The 11,987-nt window shown below is 34.1% G+C and overlaps 1 long non-coding RNA gene and 1 other non-coding gene across 3 annotated transcripts; both read right to left on the bottom strand.

Annotated features, from left to right (window-relative positions):
- Positions 1–2,985: 2,985 nt before the first annotated feature.
- LOC133664608 (uncharacterized) lies at positions 2,986–10,073 on the bottom strand. Of its 2 annotated transcripts, XR_009828602.1 has the most exons (4): positions 9,967–10,073; positions 6,208–6,293; positions 5,979–6,037; positions 2,986–5,136 (listed from the first exon to the last, which is right to left on the bottom strand). It is a non-coding gene; the product is annotated as an uncharacterized LOC133664608 (long non-coding RNA). The 2 variants fall into 2 exon arrangements; XR_009828601.1 differs by lacking the exon at positions 2,986–5,136 and having other exon boundaries at positions 5,420–6,037.
- Positions 5,256–5,354, bottom strand: LOC133642770 (small nucleolar RNA SNORD67). The gene has a single exon (XR_009824600.1). It is a non-coding gene; the product is annotated as a small nucleolar RNA SNORD67 (small nucleolar RNA).
- Positions 10,074–11,987: the final 1,914 nt, after the last annotated feature.

The raw sequence follows: 11,987 nt of genomic DNA, 5'->3' as shown, positions 1-11,987 counted from the left end.
TTCGTCTGGTGTTTTACCCACATACCGAATTCACAGGAACCCTCTGTCACGGTGGGATTTTGCATAGCTCGACAGTGAGTTCACATTAAAGAATAACAAAAAGTAGCCTCAGGTTAATAGTGCGGCCAATCAGTCAATTCTTCTGCCAGAAGTTGTAAATCCCTATTGGTCCAAAGAAAACCCATAATACTTGTCATACTTTATATTTTGTAATGCCATCAGAGAGGAATTTGAATGGATGTCTTCCGTGGTCGACACTTACTTTCCACTCAAACAATAAAACACACTGACTGTGGGAGGGAGGTTTCAGAGATGGCATAGCATGAAGTCATGGGGAAACAATTCCCAACAGGTTGTCCACTATGGTCCACAAAATTTCAGTTGTCCATACCATCCTCTATGAATTTTCACAATTTCAAAGCAGATACTTATTCTATACCACTATAAAAAAAAATATTACATAAATAAAACCTTGTTTTTTAAATCACTACTAATGTTTTAAACAGTCATGTTTTTAAGATACATGTGCTTCAATATCTTTTAGCTCAAAATTCAAATTGCAGTATCAGCTGCTAAGAGGGTAAAAAATAGATTTTAAAACAGCACAGCAGTGGCCTATACACACCTAGGACATACAGACAAGGTGCTTTAAAATAAAAAATAGTTAGAGTATTATCTTATTTCCACAAAAAGCCACAGGCCCATTAAAAAGAGGTACGTTCAACAAATGGGCCCCGGGCCACACTTTGCCTTCCTGGTGGAATAAGTGTTGCCAAAATGACGGAAATCTCCAAGTTGTGTTTTATTAGCATGTATAGAGGTAATAAACGTTGGGTTGTACACTACTGGAAGTTTTCTGCACGCTGTGGTAATGCACACTCCCTGGGCTTTGGGTGGTGGATCTCCACTCTCACACACTGCAAATACTTTAGTGACTGCTTGCATTTGATAACTGAATAAATGCACGGCAGAAGATACACCTCTTTTACTTTTAATATGTGCATCTACTCAGTGGCTAAAGTGTATCACAGATCCTTTCTGCTATATCTTTTACTCTGCCAAACCAGGCACGTATGAGTGGAGTTATGCTACACTTTCATGATCATATGTTCATGAGAGAGGGCAAACCAGAAGTGACAAATCTGCATCCATGACAGGCTTTTACGAGGGAATATATTGACATACAGGCTCATTTATTTAAGGACCGATGGTCTGTCGTGGAAAAGTTGTACATCTGCTGCTGAAAAAAGCAGGTATCGATCTATATTTTGCATCTTATCAACTTTGTTCGAAGTATGAATACTTAAAATAATTGTCCTCTTTGAAACATTAGGCTGTGATTTGAAAGGAAATGAAACAATTACATAGTACTTGCAGTATTATACATTCTGTCTATTACATTATTTAACAAACACCTGACATGAATTTTGGCATTATATTTAGTGCTTTTCTCCCGAGACCTAAAGCGCTTTACACAGTGAAACACATTGTCTACATCAGGGGTGTCAAACGTACGGCCCGAGGGCCGGATCAGGCCCGCGAACAGGTTTTATCCGGCCCGCGAGATGAGTTTGCTAAGTATAAAAATGAACCTGAAATTTTTGAATGAAAGAAACTGCTGTTCTAAATGTGTCCACTGGATGTCGCAAAAGCAATTCTTTGCATCTTTGTAGATGATGCTATATTTGTACAAAATAAACCACATGTTAGTACATCAATCGAGGAAAATGATCAAACCACATAAATAACATCCTGTAATTTGATTTTGATATAATTGTTTTTATCTTGATCGATTGAAAATTAACACCAATGAGTTGACTCATGAACATTATCACATAATTTATTCAGAAAGTATAAATAACGACAAATAAAGATAGAATACTATTGTAAGTGTAAAAAAAAACAAAAAAAAACATTGTGATATGTACATTTTCAGAATGTGCTTCTTCTATTTTTAAACAAAGAAAACAATCTGAAGTTGTCCTTATTTTTAAGTTATCATCCCGTGATTTTACCAGTCCGGCCCACTTGGGAGTAGATTTTTCTCCATTTGGCCCCCGATCTAAAATGAGTTTGACACCCCTGGTCTACATCTTTAAACAAGCGTGGGTGGCTTTGAAACAGGTGGTTAAAGTGTCTTACCCAACGACACAACAGCAGTGACTAGGATGGCGAAAGTGGGGATCGAACCTCCAACCCTCAAGTTGCTGGCATGGCCGCTCTATCAACAGAGCCACGACGCCCGCAAAAAAATGTGTCAAGTGTGTTTAAAGTCAATAATCAATGTCTAAAGTTAGAATGTTTTCCACCCCAGTCAACTAGAATGAAACGTTAGCATCACACTGTTGTAGAAAATAATACACATGTATATTATATATATATATATACACACACCTGTATACACTTACACAAAAGCTTAGAAATGTTTAGTTAAATAAGTATTTAACCCGAATAATATAAATAATTCTGACCCCTACAGACAAATCACATGCCCACAAATGAATATCTTCAGAAAGAAGCTCGGTAAGAGACATGTGTTGCACAATATGGGCAAAAAAAAACATCACAACAAAAGAGGTCCAGCTCACAAAAACAAGATTTTGTCAGTGATCTAGGGGAGAAGACTACAGTCACCAAGAAAACTATTGGTTTGTGGTGCATTTCACTTCACTGTAATAGTTACCATTAGCTCAAAAGGGGCTTTTCCTAGTAGAATCCTGTCAAACAACTTGATGGATTCCAATTGTTCATCCATCAAGTTGCCCTGTAAGAGCCTCTTGTGTGAAGCCTCCAGGCACTGTTTGTTACAAACTGATCAACTGAGGCTACTCTATGAAACTCATACACACCCAGCAAGACAATACTGACTGATGGTCAACTGGCACCCAGTGGTCGACCATGGTACTGCAACAATAGTCTGGCTTGCACATAATTCAATTCTTTGGGTTTTATTTTATGGAAGACAAAAAGCAAGTGTTTGTCAAAATATTTATTGCCAACAACAAAATCAAGGTCAGTAAACTCAGTATGAACCAATTTTGCACTGACAAACATTACAGTACAGAAAAGTGCTCCCGTGTCAGTTGTATGTGAATGTTTGCAGTGCAGTTAATTGTCTTCACAATATTGTGTTACCACACATCCTGAATGCAAATCCGCAGGTCATATTTAATTGGTATGATGTATAAAGAAGTTGTGATTAATATTAGGCCATGTCCACACAGGAATGTTTTTTTGCATCTACTGCCAGATTTAAAAAGAAGAAATGCATCTACACAAAGTCGATTTAAACGAGTTACGTCCCGACAGGATAATGTAACTGGGTGAAAATTATGTAATACAATGAAGGAAATAGAAAACTTATTTTACAACAAATTGTTGGACTCTGCTTTGCTTCCAAGTAGGCTTTCCTAACACCTTCGCTAGCTAAACGCTATAAAATACTGCTCACTATGCTTGTGCACAACATTCTGACCATATTCTTCCCCCGTTTTAAATTTATAAATAGCACCCTCAAAAAATCTCAACATTTAAAAGCAAGACAGATATATATACTGTACACATTTGCTTTGACAATATATTTTAAAAGCCTTTCATGGCCATTTTAACTACATTTTTAAGGGGAAGTGCACTTTTCCCAACAATGCTCAATTTACATCTGGTGACCTGAATATTAACCAAGTTTTACTGATATTATAATCGCTAACAACCAGAATGTGCAATAATGTTATGTTACTTACTGTTCCTTGTATATACATTTTTATTTTTAAAGGTAAGTACCGTGTGACTTGTTGAAGGGTGGACTAGCATAGTAAGATTTTCATTGTACGGCAAACTGTCAAACATGTTTAACTGTGCATATGACAAACAATCTTGAAACATGAATTCTCTTTTTAGCAGCCCCCTCATTAGAGAGCCAACTAGTCTAAGCTGCATCGCCTCTGGGTTGTTGAACGCCAATTCTAAATTATAAACCGCTCACCTGGACAGTAGAAGGTTGTAGCCATTAACAGAAGTTTGTCAACTATGACATCCAATTTATACCTGGAAATGGCAAGGAAGACACGAAAAGACGCTCTTTTGCCGCACCTTTTATTACCTGACCAATGATTATGATTAATTCTTCATCTAAATGGGAAGATATAAGCATCCCATCAGTCGGTTTCCCAGTGAGAGCAGACATTGTACAGTAAGTTATTTTTTATTATGTTCATAGTTTGTACATCTTGTTCAGCACTTGGCATTACAGCTGCATGATGCTTAGTTTCACTAAAGCTAGACCTGTTTAGCAAAGTCTCTAAAACTTGTAAATCATCCTCCTTAAATTCAGGCTAAAAAATATAAGGTTCTGGTTCATTATTATTAGTACCAAAGTATGGTAGTCTTAGTTGTTTATGAAGTCTGTTATGATTAATAGTGTCGCAAAAAGGAAATGCAAACGAGATGGGTATGTGAAATTAATGCGCCACCGTATGCTTAAAACGAGCAAAATACATAATTATATATTATGAATGTGCCCGTTTTCCCTAGTGTTTTTACTAAATAGAATCATGCATAAACAAAGCAAAACATGTTTGTCCTACATAAGGATTGTGAATGATAGACAATATTCCCAAAAAGTATGGTACCCTTTGAAAACATTACATTTCCATTATTGGATTTAAGACAAATACCATGCAGGTACATTGTGAAAACCGTAAATACAGCATAGGCACGCCATTGTTGCTAGCAGCGGTTGCATGCAGTCTTATCATTTATATGGTCATATGATGGCACACTGATATGAAAAAGTAGTGGTTTGCTTGTCGAGATAGCGATATGGTGGTGTTATCAAACATTCCCACTCGAGAGCGCATTTTCACAATTTATCTTTTCAGGCGACCCATAACGCTGTTTCCGCATGAATGAAAGGCTAAAACAAACTTTACCCTTTCCACCTAAAAGCTTTCCCGTGTGGACAGGACCTAATTTGTCCATTTGTAAACGTGGAACACATTTAATACCATTCAGTTACAAATACTTTATTTCATAAATGGCTTGCAGGACTTAACATTGCAATTCCTCCGATATTACAAACCTCACAAACCAAACAGTTGGCCATCAGGACAGTAAGTGGATATAAGCTTCCTGCCATCCCTGGATGTTGACAAACAAAAATAAATACCACACATCAGTAACTACAATATTTTTCCAAAGAACTAAACATTCTAAAACAAAAATGAATCCAGTGCATATTTTGAAGATAAGGGAGCAAGCTTGAGTCAGATGGCCCCTGGGTGTCATCAGTTTGTCAGATTGGAGTGTATCGCCACTGCAACACACCCCAACGACAGGTGCTTCTCATCACTCTCATAACTCACTCCACACTTTTTTTATGCAGAAAAAAATGTTATAGCTAAAATGTGAAGACAGTTCAATGTTGTAGTTTGCTTTAGTGTAGTTTAATCCATTGCAACCACTGAGTGGACATTTCATACACAAAATGATGGCTGCCTGATAATGTTACACATTTTTAAAAAAAGGAGAACCATGACAGCTTTGGTCACTTGGCAGACAAAATGTTCACTATAAAACAGGGTTTCTGCAGGTAAAAGCAAATCTAACTTTATGTTTTTAAATGCCTTTTTAATACAAGCAATAATAATGCCCAGGCTCTAAAGCAGTTTTTTTAATTACTGAAGTATTTTGTACAGATCTAATGGGCAGGTAAATAACTTATTCTAGATGCATAAACAAAAATGAACTTTCAATATTTGTTAGCAGGTGGTCAGGTGATTTGTTTTGTTGTCCTTTTTGTTGCCAATTGTATGACATTTTAATGCCCCTGGACATCATAATGCTTTTTAAGGCCTTAATTTGTGCAAAATATATTAAATGACCTAATTATTTTTAATGACCTGGAAAAACCCTGTAAAATGTTCTTCAAATTGCCATATAATCAGAAAGCTTTATGCTATGATAGCAGCAAAACCATCTACCCTTTTGGTGTAAACTACTTGGCCGTTCATCCGCTGACAAACATCAGGCTGAAGCGTTGCTGCAAAATACAAAACATTTCTTAAATCACAAGATGCTACAAAAAAAAAAGTGAACATCAGAATTAATCACAAACTATGTTCAAAATATCTTCAACTTAAACACATTTATTAATCTATGGCAACATTTGCAGGATTTGAGAAATATCTGTTATAGCAAAATCCCACTAACCAAGTAGTTTGCCAGCACGACAGCAGATTGATATCCTTTCTCTGGGAGGATTAACAGCTTTCCACCATCCTCACTCAGATGCTAAACTGTATTAAAAAATATGAAGACAATTGTAGGAAATCACAATGACTATTAATAGAGAAATCTATCCAAAATGAATCAAGTGACATTACCATATAAATTAATCTTAAGTATAAAACTGTACAGCTTTGGAAGCATTTTGTTACTGGAGTCTAGAAATAACCGACAACAATTATGGCCTTACGCAAGTGAGAACACATCACAGTGGATGAATAAATATGTCTAAAATATGCCCAAAGTTTCCACAATGTTTCCACGTGGAACCTGATCAAATCCCATTTTGCATCTTTTGCCAAATTGCCTCATTACTTGTTGGTACCACATCAACAGAATCCTGCTCAAACATCCTCACTTCAATAGAATATGATTTCCCCTCTTTTTTGCAGAGTGCTTGTTTGGTGTGCCAGATTGTGACAATTTGACAGTTTATTTTAAATCTTAATTTTCAAGTTCCCTGATGATCCTTGTAAGATTCTTTAATCTTACAATTTCACTACCCATTTCACAGCGTTCAACATTTCAGCCCTCACTTTCCGGTGACAGTTTTGCCCGTTGGAGATTACTCCTTTTTTAGGTTCTTTGTAAGTCTGCGATTCTTCTCAACAATTTCCCTTGTGCATCAATTAATTTTTTGTAAGTCTTTCGCTGAGCTGCGCAGGGGTTTATGGGAAATGAGTTTTACATCTCCAGCCAGCTTACTCAACATAGCCAGAAAAAAATATATATATATTTAACGACTTATTGTGCCTTGATGTATTTGTATGCAATGTGCTTTACTTTTGTTTATATAAGATTTTTATTCAGGACAGAAGTGTCTCTCAGACGAAACTATTAATTTAGTTATATCTGGTCTAAAAATATAAACAAATTAGAATTTTGCTAAGAGTAAGATGCAGTGTCATTTCAAACTTGTTTTTGATCAAATAAAAGCAAAACTTGTTTTGCATTGTCTTTTATTTGTATTAATTGGTTTATTAAATAAAGTAGTAATAAATGTAGATTTGATTTGTTGTGAAAAAACCTGAGATTTTAAATGAAGACCATATCACCCAGACCTAGTTCATTGTGACCGTACACATGAAAGACCATATAGAGTATAGTTTTATCCAGTCTTCATTGACTTCCAGTTAAATTCCGCATTGAGTTTAAGATTTTAGTCCCGACATTCCATGCGTTGCATGGTGGGGCCCCTCAGTACATCACTGACTTGCTATGCCCCTACTCTTCAGGGCGCAGCCTCTGGTCTTCGGGCCTTTTAAAGATCCCAAAAACTTGTTTTAAAACCAGTGGAGACCTAGCATTCCAGGCTATAGCTCCCAGACTCTGGAACAATTTGCACAAGTCCCTCTGTGATCTTGACTGTGTTGAACCAACACTGACCGTATTTGTAAGAAGGCCAATCAGAGGCTGTTTTTCTTGGAGACTGAGGGGCTTTCAGGTTGATAGGACACTGATGAGGATGTTCTATTCATCTTGTATTGAGTCTATTTTAACTTATTCCATCACTTCCTGGTTTGGTAACCTCAGTGTGGCCAATAAAAATAGATTGGGTGGTATAATCAAGGTGTGCCAAAAGACCATAGGCACTACCTTGAACCCCCTGAACCAGATCTATCAGGCCAGAGTCATCCAGAAGGCAAAGGCCATTCTGGTCAACCCTCAGGATGCAGGTACGCCCCTACTAATAGAAAGGCCAAAAACAACAGATACATAAGATCCTTTGTTCCCTCAGCTGTTGCCTTTATAAATGAGCTTCTTAAACAAGCCTAGCTGCTACACAGTCACTTTAGTGCAGGGGTGTCAAACGTACGGCCCGTGGGCCGGACCAGGCCCGCGAACAGGTTTTATCCGGCCCGCGGGATAAATTTGCTAAGTATAAAAATGAGCGGACATTTTTGAATGAAAGAAACTGCTGTACTAAATGTGTCCACTAGATGTCGCAATAGCAATTGTGGATTATGCTACATATGTATAAAAAATAAACCACATGATGTTAGTGCACCAGTCAAGGAAAATGAGCAAACTACATAAATAGCATCCTGTAATTTGATTTTGATATCATTTTTTTTTATCTTGATAGTTTGAAATTTAACACCAATGAGTTGACTGATGAACATTATCACATAATTTATTCGGAAAGTATGAATAACGACAAAAAAAGATAGAATACTATTAACCGCGACATGTAAGTGTAAAAATAACCCGAACAACATTATGATTTTTAAATTTTCAGAATGTGCTTGTTCTATTTTTAAACAAAGAAAACAATCTGAAGTTGTCTTTATTTTTAAGTTATCGTGCCTTGATTTTACCAGCCCGGCCCACTTGGGAGTAGATTTTTCTCCATGTGGCCCCCGATCTAAAATTAGTTTGACACCCCTGCTTTAGTGGGAAGTGACGTGTGATGATTAGTTGTTTTACAAATGTTTTGTTTTTAGCTCAATGCCTTCATGATGGTTTGTATGTTGTATGTATTTGTACCTTGTTTTACTATTGTACCTCGTTTTTACTGTTGTACCTTGTTTTTTTACTGTTGAACCTTGTTTTTAATGACTACTGCTGCAAACAAAATTGCCCCTCAGGGACAATAAAGATTTTCTAAGTCTTCCAAGAAAAAAATGAAAACTTGTTTTTATGAAGGCCTTTAGTTATAGTACCCTTTAACTATCATTTTTAATCCACTTTGTACCCTTTTTATGATGTTGCCCCCGTTTTAAATTGAATTGTTTTACTTCTGTTGCGGGTCCCAAACTCTAGAACGATCTGATCTCCCTCTCCATGAGAGACAGGCCCCTTCTGTGGCTATTTTTAAGACCCTTCTTAAAACCCATTTTTATTCACTGGCTTTTAACCCAGCATGAGACCTTAAACTTTTTTTAGCTTAACTTTTTGAACTGTTTTTAACTTTTAAACTGTTTCTTATCTAACAAACTGTTCTTAGGGTAATTTATATTTGCTTTTTAAATGTGTATTTTTATTTCTGTTTTAAATGTTATTTTTTAGTCTGTCCTTTGCCTCTATTTCTTTGTGGTGTACAGCCCTTTGTTTTTCAACTGTGCTTGTTTTTAAAGGGCTTAATAAATAAAGTTGGTATGGCACTTCAGCTATATTTTGTTCAGCGCTTTCTGATTTTATCTGTGAAAAGTGACTTATAAGTAAAATGAACCGGATTTGTCGACCATTTTCGTTTACAGGTACCATTTTAGGGAGGGAATGTGGGCTACTTCCATGCTTACTTTATAGTCATGTTATAATCTGGAAGGTGATCATGTTGTCAGTTGAATGTGTTGCGCACCCCCCAAAAAACGAGCAACCTACCTGGCCGCACTTTGGACTTACAACATAAGCGACCAACGAACGCCACCGAACGGGACAAGCGGTAGAAAATGAATGAATGAACGCCTGAACGACCGTCGCCATGCTAGTACAAAATATATCGCCGAGCGAAGGCGAGTCTACAAATACAAACTTAAAACTAGAAAGGTTTAACATGAAAGTATAACAAGGTAACATTATTTTATCCTCGAAATTTACCACGTGGCAAACAAAGCTAGCAACATTAGCATCTTGCTAGCTAACTCGAGTAGCTTTAATTCTAAAGTACAGACTAATAATTCCTGGCGGTAACTTCCTTGTCTGCTTATTACAAAATCATTCCTGCCAACAATTAAAACTTACCGTTATTATTCTTTAATAAGCCTCGACGTCGAGTACTGTAGTTTTTTTTTCTTCTGACTGTCTGACGAACCGTCACTTCCGTTCCGTTTTTAAATGACGCGTCATGCTGAGGCAACATCTGATTGGCTAAATCGTCTGGACGTTTATTGGCCAATCGCTTGCACGTGACGTGAATGCAAGACTACCATTGGTTGTTTGGGCCGCGCGTCATTTGAAGTCTTAGTTAGGTAAAGTAAGATAAAATAACATTTCTATGACTAAATAAAATTACAACCATTAGGTGATGCTGTGCTCCAAATTTGTATTATTTACGGAACTTGTGTGAGCCTATGGCTTTACACTTTGTTGCATATATATTTTGCTTTTTATTTTAGTTGCTTTATTACGTTTACAACCCCCTGGCGCTGTTTTGTACTGTTTCTGTACTTGTTTTGATTATTATTATTTATGTCCTTGTATGTAAATGTTGCATATTATGAATAAAGGTTTATACTTAAAAAAAATAAATAAATAATATATATATATATATATATATATATATATATATATATATATATATATATATATATATATATATATATATATATATATATATATATATATATATATATATATGCAAAGTAAGATAAACTAAGCTTTTTACAACTAAATAAAATATCTAAATTAATATGGCATTTATTTAATTATGTTACATAAAATGAAATAATTTTTGACAAAATATATTTAATTACGTAATGTAAGATAAAATAACATTTCCATGACTAAAAAAACAAAAACAATGGGAAAAAACTGTATTTAATTATGTAACGTAAGATAAAATAACCTATTTATAACTAAATTTAAAAAAAAAAAATACATTTAAGTAACGTAAGATAAAATAACCCATTTATAACTACATACAAATATAACCAATATGACATTTATTTATTATATAACATAAGATTACATAACTTTTTTATGACCATATAAAAATAAAAATAATATGAAAAAATATATCTAATTATGTAACGTGATATAAAATAAAATTTCTATGACTAAATAAAAATAAAACCAATATGACAGCATATATTTAATTATGTAACCGAACATAAAATAACCTGACTGTAAAAAATATAAAACGACAAAATGTTTTTAATTATGTAACGTAAGATAAAATAACTTTTCTACAGCTTAATATCTAAGTTAATATGAAATTTTTTAAAATTATGTAACATAAAATAAAATAATTTTTGATAAAATATACTTAATTATGTAACGTAAGATAAAATAAAATGTATATGACTAACTAAACATAATATGAAACCAAATATTTAATTATGTAACGTAAGATAAAATAACCTATTTATAACTAAATAAAAATACAACTAAAAATAAATGTATTTATGTAACACAAGATAAAATAACCTATTTATAACTAAACAAAAATATAACCAACATGACATTTATTTATTATATAACGTAAGATAACATAACTTTTCTATGACCATATAAAAATAAAACTAATATGATGAAATATATCTAAATATGTAATGCGATATAAAAAAAAAACATTTTGTATGACTAAATAAACATAAAATCAATATGACAAAATGAATTTAATCATGTCACGTAGGATACAATAACCTATTTATAACTAAATAAAAATAAAACCAAAAATACATTTATTGATGCAACGTAAGATAAAATAACTTATTTTAACTAAATAAAATTATAACCAATACAACATTTATTTATTGTGTAACGTAAGATAACATGACTTTTCTATGACCATATAAAGTAAAACTAATATGACGAAATGTATCTAATTATGTAACGAGATACATAAAATAACATTTATATGACTAAATAAACATTGATTGATTGATATATTTTTATTTCAAATATGCATAAAAACATAAACATAAAACCAATATGACAACATTTATTTAATTATATAACACTACATAAAATAACCTGACTATAAAAAATAAAACTAATACGACAAAATGTTTTTAATTATGTAACGTAAGATAAAATAACCT

Source organism: Entelurus aequoreus, linkage group LG02 (genome assembly GCF_033978785.1).
Source record: "Entelurus aequoreus isolate RoL-2023_Sb linkage group LG02, RoL_Eaeq_v1.1, whole genome shotgun sequence".
Taxonomy (NCBI): domain Eukaryota; kingdom Metazoa; phylum Chordata; class Actinopteri; order Syngnathiformes; family Syngnathidae; genus Entelurus; species Entelurus aequoreus.
This window is presented reverse-complemented; position numbering and strand designations above follow the sequence as displayed.